This window comes from Cebus imitator, unplaced genomic scaffold, assembly GCF_001604975.1.
Source record: "Cebus imitator isolate Cc_AM_T3 unplaced genomic scaffold, Cebus_imitator-1.0 Scaffold105, whole genome shotgun sequence".
NCBI lineage: Eukaryota > Metazoa > Chordata > Mammalia > Primates > Cebidae > Cebus > Cebus imitator.
Genome location: NW_016107420.1, coordinates 5397032 through 5409409, shown reverse-complemented (window position 1 = coordinate 5409409; position 12378 = coordinate 5397032).

Here is a 12378-nt window from a genome sequence, read left to right as displayed (position 1 = left end):
AATAGTTTTTATTGTACAAAAATTTTGAACAGATACAAAAGTAGAGAAATTAGCATGATGAACCCTCATGTACCCACCAGCCTGCTTAACAATTGTCAACAGAGTTAATTCATCTTCTCCACTCTTCCTCTCAGATTATTTTGAAGCCAATCCCAGACATTGTATCATCTTATATAAAAGTGTTTCAGCATGTATCACGAAGATATGAGACTTATTTTTTTTTCTTTTTTTAAAGACGGGGTTTCACCATGTTGGTCAGGCTGGTCTTGAACTCCCAACCTCAAGTGATCCACCTGCCTTGGCCTCCAAAGTGTTTGGATTACAGGCGTGAGCCACCACGCCTGGCCCAGACTTACTTTAAAAAAAAAATAAAAGTCAGTACTATTTGCCACATAGAATATTAATAACATGCCCATCAGAAAATAAGGCATTAGATACATATATATGTATATTGTATATACATGAATACACACAGAAACACACATATATTTCATGAGGAAATATATATTTCGAACAAATAAACATAATTACATTTGTCTCATCAGTTTCTTTAGTCCTAATAATTAATTCTTGTTTTGCTGAGTCTTGGGTCAGCAATCTGATTTCACAAAGTTTTCTGTTTCCAGACCAAAAAAACGAATCCTGGAAATCCTGACTTAGTTCACTGGTACAGTCTGAAAGTTGTCTAAGGGATGTCAGCTCAGAAACTCATATTCAGGAGTCCATCCTTTGAAGTATCAATAGTTAAGAGCACCCAGTACAGTTCTTTCTGTGAGCCTCTAAGACTTTTTTGTTGAAGATCTGATCTCTGGGTTGTAAGTTATAGCAGAGCCTTGAGGCAAGCATGAGAGAAGCAGAAAGGGCCTTGGAAGACTGCTTTATTACAGTAACCAGAACAGAAGGGAACAAAGTTATCTGACACATGAGTGTCTTGTAAGGGTTTGATCAATGTTTCCCCTGAGGGTAAGGACACAGTATGAATAAAGACATTGTGAAATCATTAGGACCTTTCTGTAAAGTGTAGGCTCTCTGAACTATTTATGTTAATTGTACCTATAAAACTTAACCTAGGGAAGGCAGGCCATCTCTTCTGATTAGACAACTTTTCCCAAGCTATGCCTACGACATGTTGAGTTATTTAAAACATTCCAAGCCACTCAACAAACCTAATTATTCTATCATTCTCTTTTTCCTAAGATTCTCTGGGAGTTGCCAGGGTACTCAAGTGTAAAATCATCCTGAGAATTCCTTTTTTTCTGAATTTAAAGTGTAATCTTAAGAAGCCAAAAGCCACAGATTTAACAGGAGATTTTGTCCACAATTAAGATACTGTCACGAGTGCCTGAGGAAAAAAAATGTAGTTATCTGTTCATTAAAGTATCACTACAATATTTTTAAATAAGCCTAGAAGTAGATAAAACAATTTTAAGGAATCTCAGCTCTTTCAGATGTGAGGAGACTTTATTCTTTAAAACATAATAATGGACATGATAAAATCAGCACAAAGCACAAAAAATTATTCTGATGCTTTGTATAAATCTCTTCTACCTGGATGGATTATACAAAAGGTAATAATAACTGTTTATTACCCCTTGTTAAGCGCTGTAAGACCAGTTTGTCATTTTAATGGAGAGAAAGCCAAATTCTATTTTTGCATCAATTCAATATTTGGCAATAATGACTTCCAAGTTCCTTTTTTAAAAAATTATCTTTTGAATAAGCCCATCAAAGCTGAGGAAACGTTGCCAAATGTTAACATATTTTATTGCTTCTTTTCAGACAAGCAAGACAAATATGGTTTACTTTTTGCAAACCTTCTACAGTTTTTTACATCTATCCATTTATGTTTTGTCTTTCCCTATCTTATTTCATGTTCTAGAACAGACACTTTGCCTTTAGACCAAAACTACTCACTTTTTTCTTGAGAAATGAAAAAAATTACTTCACTTTAGAAACACTGTTGTACTTCTTTATACTATTGCTTGCCCTACTGCCACTACTGCTCTTGGTATAGTCTTTTTTCTTTTTTCTTTTTTTTTGAGACAGAGTCTCATTCTGTCACCCAGGCTGGAGTGCCCTGGTGCAATCTCGGCTTAGAGCAACCTCCACCTCCCGGGTTCAAGCTATTCTCCTGCCTCAGCCTCCTGAGTAGCTGGCATTATAGGCAAGCACCACCACACCCGGCTAATTTCTATATTTTTAGTAGAGATGGGGTTTCGCCAGGCTGGTCTCAAACTCCTGACCTTATGATCCGCCTGCCTTGGCCTCCCAAAATGCTGGGATTACAGGCGTGTATATTTATGTATATATACATGTATACAATAATATGAGTTATATACATATATACATACATGTACACAGGTATGTATATATAATATTAGTATGTGTTATATACATATGTATATGTATGTGCATATATATGTACACAGGCATGTATAGGTATCCATGTATATGTATACATACACGTGTATGTATATATATATACACACATGTTTATATAATATTATGTGTTATGTACATATATTCATTATGTATATATACACATTTATGTATATACATATGCATACATAACATGTATCCATATATACATGTGTTATACATTGTACATAAGATTTTATATATAAAATTACATATGAAGATTATCATAAAATGTTTCTAAGCTGGCACTTTCTGAAAGTATTTTTATTAAAAGGCTATATAAAGTATTAAAATTTAGTTTATTTTTTAGGAATTCTAGAAATATTGGATTGATGTAAGCAGTTATTACTCCCTATAAGTCAATTAGAGCAGAGTTCTTTTAATTTAATAGACCTATAATCTAATTTATTAACACCCTCCAGAGGTAAGAAAGTATTTCACACATGCAATGAGAGATAAAAGCTTTTCTCAATTACAGAGAGTTGGCTGGCTTCAGCTCTATAACCTCAGCTACAGGTCAGAAGTAAATAAAGAAACAAAACTCACCATTCCAGTTTTCAAAGGACTGTTTTTTTTCCTAGTAGGCACAAAATATTTTCTTAATTAATTTGAATTCATAAGTAGATAAATAGACAAACAGAAGACTGACAACCCAGATTAGCTATTATCTCTTCCTTAATAGAAAATAGATCCCATTGTCCACCTCTCAGAGGTCACCAAATGATCTGATAAAAAACCAAACTCCTGTTAATAATCAGCCATGTGCGTATCAGAATTATATGTACACAAGGCCATCTCTTAACCGTGGAATCAAGACTGGCCTTGGAGTCTTGGGTCTAGTTCTAGAAGGGGACATGGCCATGGCCACAAATTACACAAGGGTACTCTTTAGATTATGCAGTTGAGACTGCTCTAGTGGTTTGAGACACGACGTGGACTCACCGTGCCTGCTCCCAGCTGTGAAAAGAGACACATGAGAGCAGATACACCATACCAGCTCTCCAAAGAAAGTCTTTTTTTTTTTTCAAAGCTGGGGTTTCACCATATTGGCCAGGCTGGTCTTGAACTCCTGACCTCTAGTGATCCACCCACCTGGGCCTCCCAAAGTGCTGGGATTACAAGCATGAGCCACCACGCCTGGCCCAAAGCAAGTCTTAATGCAAGCTTGTCCAACCTGCAGCCCACAGGCCACATTTAGCCCAGGATGGCTTTGAATGTGGCCCAACACATATTCATAAATATTCATAAACTTTCTTAAAACATTATGAATTTTTTTTTTTTTTTTTGCAATTCTTTTTCAGCTCATCAACTGTCATTCCATTAGTGTATTTTTTGTGGCCCAAGACAATTCTTCCAGTGTGACCCAGGGAAGCCAAAAGATTGAACACCCCTGTGTGTATAGCATTTGCTCATTTTTGTAGTGTAAATTCCCCCATAATGGCTATTTTCAAGCTACTACAGAATCAGGAAGAGAGGTATGTATTTGGTCCTCACCAGCCAGTATGATCTGACTCAGGACACAACTGTGCTTGACTGTAAAAAGTGAGTCAAAACACAGACAGACTAGCAGACTTGGCCAAGAAACAGAAATAGAAATAAAACCACAAAATATGAAAAAAGAAGGAAAACTTGACAAAATGCAGAGTTAGCCATTTGGGATTCACTCTTGAAGACAAGTAAAGATGTGCCTGGGTTTAATTAGACCCTGAGGTCCACTTTTCAGGGTGTGCAGTTTAGTGGCACCAACAGGTAAGTCTTCTCGAGAATCTCAGTAGGTCCTCCTAAATGGTACCTGTACTTAGTACTTCACATGACAGCTTGTTATATTTGTGAACAATTTTTATAGCTAGAAAGCTTTTCTTCACACTCAGCCAAAAATCTATTTTTCTATAACTTCTAACCAGAGGGCTTAGTCATGCTCCTAGGAAATGCACAAAATAAGTATAATCCTTCTTTTATTCAATAAACTTTCAATATTGAATACAATTATCTTAGGATTTTATAGCTATTCCAACTCATTCATTTTACAGATTAAAAAACTGAGACCCAGAAAAGTTAATGACTCCTCAGTTCACACAGCACTGTGATTTGTCACATTTAAGGGAATCAGAGATAACCACTTTAAAACTGCCGTCACATATTAGTCCTCTTGAATCTTTGTTCCTTAATTCCATTAATAATTCATCTAATTATTATTTTTTTTTTGAGATGGAGTCTCGCTCTGTCACCCAGGCTGGAGTGCAGTGGTGCGATCTCGGCTCACTGCAACCTCCGCCTCACAGGTTCAAGAGATTCTCCTGCTTCAGCCTCCTCAGCAGCTGTGACTATAGGCATGCGCCACTGTGTCTGGCTAATTTCTGTATTTTTGGTAGAGACGGGGTTTTGCCATGGTCACCATGGCAAACTCCTGACCTCAAGCGATTCACCCGTTTTGCTGGTCTTGAACTCCTGACCTCAAGCGATTCACCTGTCTCAGCCTTTCAAAGTGCTGGGATTACAGGCGTGAGCCACTGGGATTTTTTTTTTTTTTTCATGAGACAGAGTCTCACTCTGCTGCCTAGGCTGGAGTCCAGTGGTTCAATCTTGACTCACTGTAGCCCCCACCTTCTGGGTTCGAGCCATTCTCCTGCCTCAGACTTCCAAGTAGCTGGGACTATAGGCACATGCCACCATGCTGGATAATTGTTTTACATTTTAGTAGAGAGGGATTTTCACCATGTTGCCCAGGCTGGTCTCAAACTCTTGAGCTCAGGCAATCCACCCACCTTGGCCTCCTAAAGTGCTGGGATTACAGGCATGAGCCACCATGCCCAGCCCGTCTAACATGCTTTTAGCACCTCTCGTTTAGTTGCCCTCTTCTTATAGGTCTCTGTTTGAATAACATCGTGTTAAAAGTGAAATGCTCAAGAACCTAATCAAATGCCACAGGTGTCAACTGGTTAGTGAAAAGTACAATGAATATTCCAAATTCTGAACTGATATGTGTTCTGAATGAATGTTCTCAATTCTGAATTTTATTAGCCATTTGGATGACCATCTCACTTTTTTAACTCATGTTTTTGTCAAATACAATTTTCAAAAGTTAAAAACATGACTTTCGTAGAAATACAGAATGAACACAAGTCAAAACTTTATTCAACTCATTAATTAATAAAAGAATTAGACAATAAAGCTGGTTTTAAAAATGTTTGAGGAGGTGGGACTCATATAGTTCATCAAAAAAGGCATTCCTCAATAAGATTTTTTAAGTTAGAGAAAAATCTGGCTAGTCTGTAGGGCAATAAAGTATAACTTTTGATGTTATCTCATCTACCAGAGAGAAATCGTTTACATTTCTTTATCAAGTGAAAAGCTGCAAGTTAGCATGTGCCTTCACGACATCTGGGCTCTAATCAATAGTTAATAACAAAGTAAAACAAAGCACACGCTTCTAAAAAAATTTTTTTTAAATCTCTAAGCAGGCCTGTTACACAATGCTTTCAATGAAATTAAAAACATACAACTCTCTCTTTTGCTTTATCTTCAAATATCATAGAACAAGGCCAGGCACAGTGGCTCACGCCTATAATTGCAGCACTTTGGGAGGCTGAGGCAGGCGGATCACGAAGTCGGAAGTTCAAGACCAGCTGGCCAACATGATGAAACCCTGTCTCTACTAGAAATACAAAAATTGGCTGGGCATATTGGCTCATGCCTGTAATCCCAGCTACTCTGGAAGCTGAGGCAGGAGAACTGCTTGAACCAGGACCCAGGAGGCGGAGGTTGCAGTGAGTTGAGATCATGACACTGCACTCCAGCCTGGGCTACAGAGTGAGACTCCGTCTCAAAAAAAAAAAAAAAAGAAAAACAAATACCATAGAACACTTCTTAACATCCTTTTTATTTTTATTTTTTTATGATTGGTGATTAACATTTATTTAAAATATTTCAAATCAGATCTCTAAGAATGTGAATTTGGATGGCATACAGATCCAGGCAACATCAAATGTCATCCTAAACAGTATTTACAGAATCAATATATTTTTTATTACTTTTGAAAGTTGTATTTTTTTTTAAGAGAATCTCACTCTTTTGTCCAGGCTGGAGTGCAGTGGTAGTATCTTGGTTCACTACAACCTCCGCCTCCCGGGTTCAAGTGATTCTTCTGCCTCAGTCTCCCGAGTAGCTTGAATTACAGGCATGTGCCACCACATCCTGGTAATTTCTGTATTTTTAGTAGAGACAGTGTTTTACCATGCTGGCCAGGCTGGTCTTGAACACCTGGCTTCAAGTGATCCACCTGCCTCAGCCTCTGAGAGTGTTGGGCCTATAGGTGTGAGCCACTGCACCCAGCCTTGTACTTTTTTCTTTCTTCTTTCTTTCTTTCTTTCTTTCTTTCTTTCTTTCTTTCTTTCTTTCTTTCTTTCTTTCTTTCTTTCTTTTCTTTCTTTCTTTCTTTCTTCTTTCTCTTTCTTTCTTTCTTTCTTTTCTTTTCTTTTCTTTTCTTTTCTTTTTTTTTTTGACCAAGTCTTGCTCTGTAGCCCAGTCTGGGTGCCGTAGCGCAATCTTGGCTCACTGTAACCTCCACTTCCTGTGTCCTGAGTCAAGCAATTCTCCTGCCTCAGCCTCCAGAATAGCTGGGATTACAGGCATGTGCCACCATGCCCAGCTAATTTTTGTATTTTTAGTAAAGATGGGGTTTCAGCATGTTGGCCAGGCAGGTCTCGAACTCCTGACCTCGTGATCCACACGCCTTGGCTTCCAATAGTGCTAAGATTACAGGCGTGAGCCACCACGCCTGGCCCTTTTTTCTTTTTTTAACCTTTTATTATAGGTTCAGGGATTCATGTTTAGGTTTGTTATATAGGTAAATTTATGTCATGGGGGTTTGTTTAACAGATAATTTAGTTACCCAGGTACTAAACCTAGTACTCAATAGGTATTTTTTTCTGATCCTCTTCCTCTTCCCACCCACCACCTTCAAGTAGGCCCCAGCATCTGTTGTTCCTCTCTTCCTGTCCATGTATTCTAATCATTTAGCTCCCACTTATAAGTGACAACATGCGATATTTGGTTTTCTGTTCCTGCAGTAGTTTACTAAAGATGATGACCTCCAGCTCCATCCATGTTCCTGCAAAGGACATGATCTCCTTCTTTTTTATAGCTGCATAATGTTCCATAGTCTATATGTACCATACTTCCTTTATTCAATCTGCCATTGATGGGCATTTAGGTTGATTCTATGTCTTTGCTATTGTGAATAGTGCTTCAATATGCATACATGTATATGTGTGTTTATGGTAGAATGACTTATATTCCTTTGGGTATATACCCAGTAATGGGATTGCTGGGTGAAATGGTTGTTCTGTTTTTAGCTTTTTATGGAATCACCACACTGCTTTCTACAATGATCGAACTAATTTACACTGCCACCAACAATGTATGTGTTCCTTTTACTCTGTAACCTCACCAGCATCTGTTATTTTTTGACTTTTTTTTTTTTTTTAAAGATAGGGTTTCACCATAATGGCCAAGCTGGTCTTGAACTCCTGACCTCAGGTGATCCACCCACCTTGGCCTCCCAAAGTGCTAGGATTACCAGCGTGAGCCACCATACCTGGCCCCTATTTTTTGACTTTTTATTAATAGCCATTCTGATTGATGTGAGATGGTATCTCATTGTGATTTTGATTTGCATTTCTCTAATGAGCATTCTCTAATGATCTCTAATGATTTATCTATTGAGCTTCTGTCATATGCTAGTTGGCCACATATATGTCTTCATTTGAAAAGTGTCTGTTCATGTACCTTGCCCACTTTTTCTTTTTTCTTTTTTTTGAGATGGAGTCTTGCTCTGTTACCCAGGCTGGAGTGCAGTGACGTAATCTCAGCTCACTGCAACTTCTGCCTCCTGGGTTCAAGCAATTCTTGTGCCTCAGCCTCCCCAGTAGCTGGGATTACGGACATGCATCACCACACCTGGCTAATTTTTTTATTTTTAGTAGAGACGGGGTTTCACCATGTTGACCAGGCTGGTCTCAAACTCTTGACCTCAAATGGTCCACCCACCTCAGCCTTCCAAAGTGCTGGGATTACAGGCATGAGCCACTGTGCCTGGCCCTTTTCCCACTTTTTAATGGGGTTGTTTAGCATCTTGTTTATTATAAAACCATTGCTTGACCAGTCCCCTATAAACTTAAAATCTCACAAAACTGAACTTTACATTTATTTATATGAAGTTATTTCTATATATTATTCCAGTTTATCTTCCTTCACAGTATGGAATTCTTTTCTGTAGGGTCAAGTGCGGTAGCTCACGTCTATAATACCAGCACTTTAGGAGGCCGAGGCAGACGGATCATGAGGTCAGGAGTTCCAAACCAGCCTGACCAACATGGTGAAACCCCGTCTCTACTAAAAATACAAAAACTGGCCAGGCATATGGCACGAACCTGTAATCCCAGCTACTCAGGAGGCTGAAGCAGGAGAATTGCTTGAACCTGGGAAGCAGAGGTGCAGTGAGCCGAGATCGCACCACTGCACTCCAGCCTGGGTGACAGAGCAAGACTCAGTCTCAAAAAAAAAAAAAAATAAAAAGAATTCTTTTATGTAATAGCCATAAGTGACATTCAGTGTTGAAGAACCCTCTACTTTGCAAGGAGCTTAATTTATTATTGGAACCTCTAGTTCTTCATGATGTCTTTCTTATCCTAGCAGAAACATATACACGTCTCCTATAACTTTTACTCACAGGAGATCTACATTAAGGAACAGATAAACCAGGCAGCAGCCTGAGCATTTATCAAAAATAGGTGCTGAAAAAAATCACTAAAATCAATTGTTAAATGGTGCCAGTTAATACATCTCACACATCACACCTCAGGTAACAGAGAATCACATGAATTCATCTTGTTGCATGAAAATAGTGTTTTTAAGGGAAAATGTAAAAGCAGATATTCCTCATCTACACTAAGCTGTTTCTGTTGAATATTTTTGAGAGGCAGATGTATAAGTAGCACAAAGCAATAAAGAGCTAGTCCCCCAATTTCAACAACTGCCCGTAGGAATCTGAAGATGTGGTCATCTGACATTCCAAAGCCTGATCATGCAGTGCTATTTACTAGGAATGAGTAGTTTACTTTATTATCTAAACTGTAAACTGTTTATTAGGCCATAGTTTTTCCACTTAGACAATTGTGAAATAATCTAAGATGACAATACAGTAAGTATTAGATAAATGAAAGAAGTGTGTGATTCTATAAAAGTCAGATGAAGGAACTCTTAAATATATCTAGACAGGATTTTTAATGATATTCATGTAAGTTACCTCTATTCTTACTTAGTAAGTATTGAGTGACATAAAAACTGGAAACATTTTTTTAAAGTTAAAATTTTAATGTTATGTTTTCACATGTAATAAATCCTTTATTTTGAGCATAAAGAGCTGCGTACATTTTATTAGCAGAAAGAAAAATTCTTCTCACTCTTACCAGAACATGTTTAGCAAATATTGAAGAGATACAGGCTTGCATGGTTGCCAAATTATGAGCCCACATGCCTTATTCTGGCTCTGCTGATTGGTTCCAGTTCTAACATCTGGAGCCATGCAAAATAAGTTTAATCCAGTTTCCATATGACTGACCTTCAAATACTTAAAAACAGCCACCCCATCCTCCCAGAGTCTTTCTTCTCTTCTCCAGATTAAATGAGCATGCCCATTGTTGGGAATTGCTTCGAGATTTGTCATTTTCATGATTACCTTCCTGCGGAGGCGTTTCGGTTTGCCAGTGTGTCCAAGTATGACTCTCCGTATCAAACACAACATAACAAACGTCTGATGCCACATTTATAACAGGCAGTGATCTTGCTCAACCTGTTTTGCCAACTCTGTGGTAAAATAACAAGGGAATTTAAGGGAAAATAACATCCCACATCCCTTTAATGGAATGGCTTAGTGTCTTAAATTTCCTGGAACAATTTAAAGTTTTCGCCAGCCTCAGGGATACCCAGTCAGAGTCCAGCCACGAGACAGAAACCACAATTGTTATTTGAAGAGAGCGGATTTAATATAAAGAATTGTTAGCAAGGTATTAGGTTGTTTACTAGGTAATTGAGAGAGTAAAGAAGAATATGAAAGCAATACAGAGGCCGGGCGCGGTGGCTCACACCTATAATCCCAGCACTTTGGGAGGCTGAGGTGGGCGAATCACCTGAGGTCAGGAGTTCGGGACCAGCCTGACCAAGATGAAGAAACCCCATCTCACTAAAAATACAAAATTAGCCAGCCCTGGTGGTGCATGCCTGTAATCCCAGCAACTCAGAAGATTGAGGCAGGAGAATCGCTTGAACCCACGAGGTAGAGGTTGCAGTGAGTTGAGATCGTGGCATTGCACTCCAGCCTGGGTGACAAGAGTGAAACTTCATCTCAAGAAAAAGAAAGCAACACAGAGTAGTAACTATAGAAAGTTGCTAGAGCAGCTCGTAGCAGCCCTGCATAGCCTACTCTGTTTAGACGTGGAGACAGATTAAATCTATGAGGATTCCATTAAGGGAAATACCTGTGTGGAAGGAAACAGGGAGGGAGGCTGTGAGAGCTGACACAGGCTGAGATGCAAGTATAACCTAGCAAAAGAAAAATGGGCTATAACATCTAAGAAGATTTCAGTAAAGCCATAGGAAATTCATTGAGCCAAAGTTGTTGGTCAGAGGAGTGCCAGGTCTCCCGGGAATCTGCCTCAGTACCCTGGCATGCTCAGTTAGTGGGAGCAGGCCCTGGGGAGTGTGGCCTCAGAGTGAGGTCTGCAGTGGAGGAGTTTCAAAGAGCAGTAGTTGGGGCCCTTGGTCAATTAAGCTTTGGGTTACCAGATAGAATATAGGACACTCAGTTAAATTTAAGTTTCAGATAAACAATGAAGAAATTTCTAGTATAAGTTTGTCCCAAATATTGTATAGTATATACTTACACTAAAAAATTATTTGTTGTTCAAATTTTTCTGTAATTTTATTTTTTTTCTTTTTTGAGACAGAGTTTTGCTCTTGTTGCCCAGGCTGGAGTGCAATGACGCCATCCCCACTCACTGCAACATCCGCCTCCCGGGTTCAAGCAATTCTCCTGCCTCAGCTTCCTGAGTAGCTGGGATTACAGGTATGCATCATCATGCCTGGCTAATTTTGTATTTTTAGTAGAGATGGGGTTTCTTCCATGCTGTTCAGGCTGGTCCCGAACTCTCAACCTCAGGTGATCCGCCCACCTCGGCCTCCCAAAGTGCTGAGATTATAGGCATGAGCCACCACGCCTGGTGAAATTCAGTATTTTTATCTGCTAAATCCAGAAATCCTAATTATGCTTGTTGGAAACGGGTCTATAACGTTGGGAAAAATCAATACCGAGACAATGGATTACTCAGCAAGGCTAATGTTACTTCCTGCAGGAAGGGTGCAACTCGCTACGAGAGCACACCTGAACAAGGTGACAGGGACATTTATAACTTTCATAACCTGATGCAATCGCCCTACTGTGGTGTGCAGTTTCCATTGGCTGGAACAGGACCTCACATTCTATGCTTGATCCGATTGGCTAAAAACTTGGAAATTTTCTAAAGTAAAGGCAGAGGAGAACAAAGGAAAAGAGGAAGTAACGTGAGGAATGCTTAGAGAAACGATAGCATTTTCAAATAAGGAAGAGGAATAAGCTGTGACCTAAGACTCGCCTAGGCTTGTCCAGGCACGTCAGGGCAAATATCTAGGTTAAAATGTAAGAATTAAGAACACAGATGCGGCCGGGCGTGGTGGCTCAAGCCTGTAATCCCAGCACTGTGGGAGGCTGAGGCGGGTGGATCACGAGGTCAAGAGATCGAGACCATCCTGGTCAACATGGTGAAAAACCCCGTCTCTACTAAAACTACAAAAAATTAGCTGGGCATGGTGGCACGTGCCTGTAATCCCAGCTACTCAGGAGGCTGAGGCAGGAGAATTGCCTGA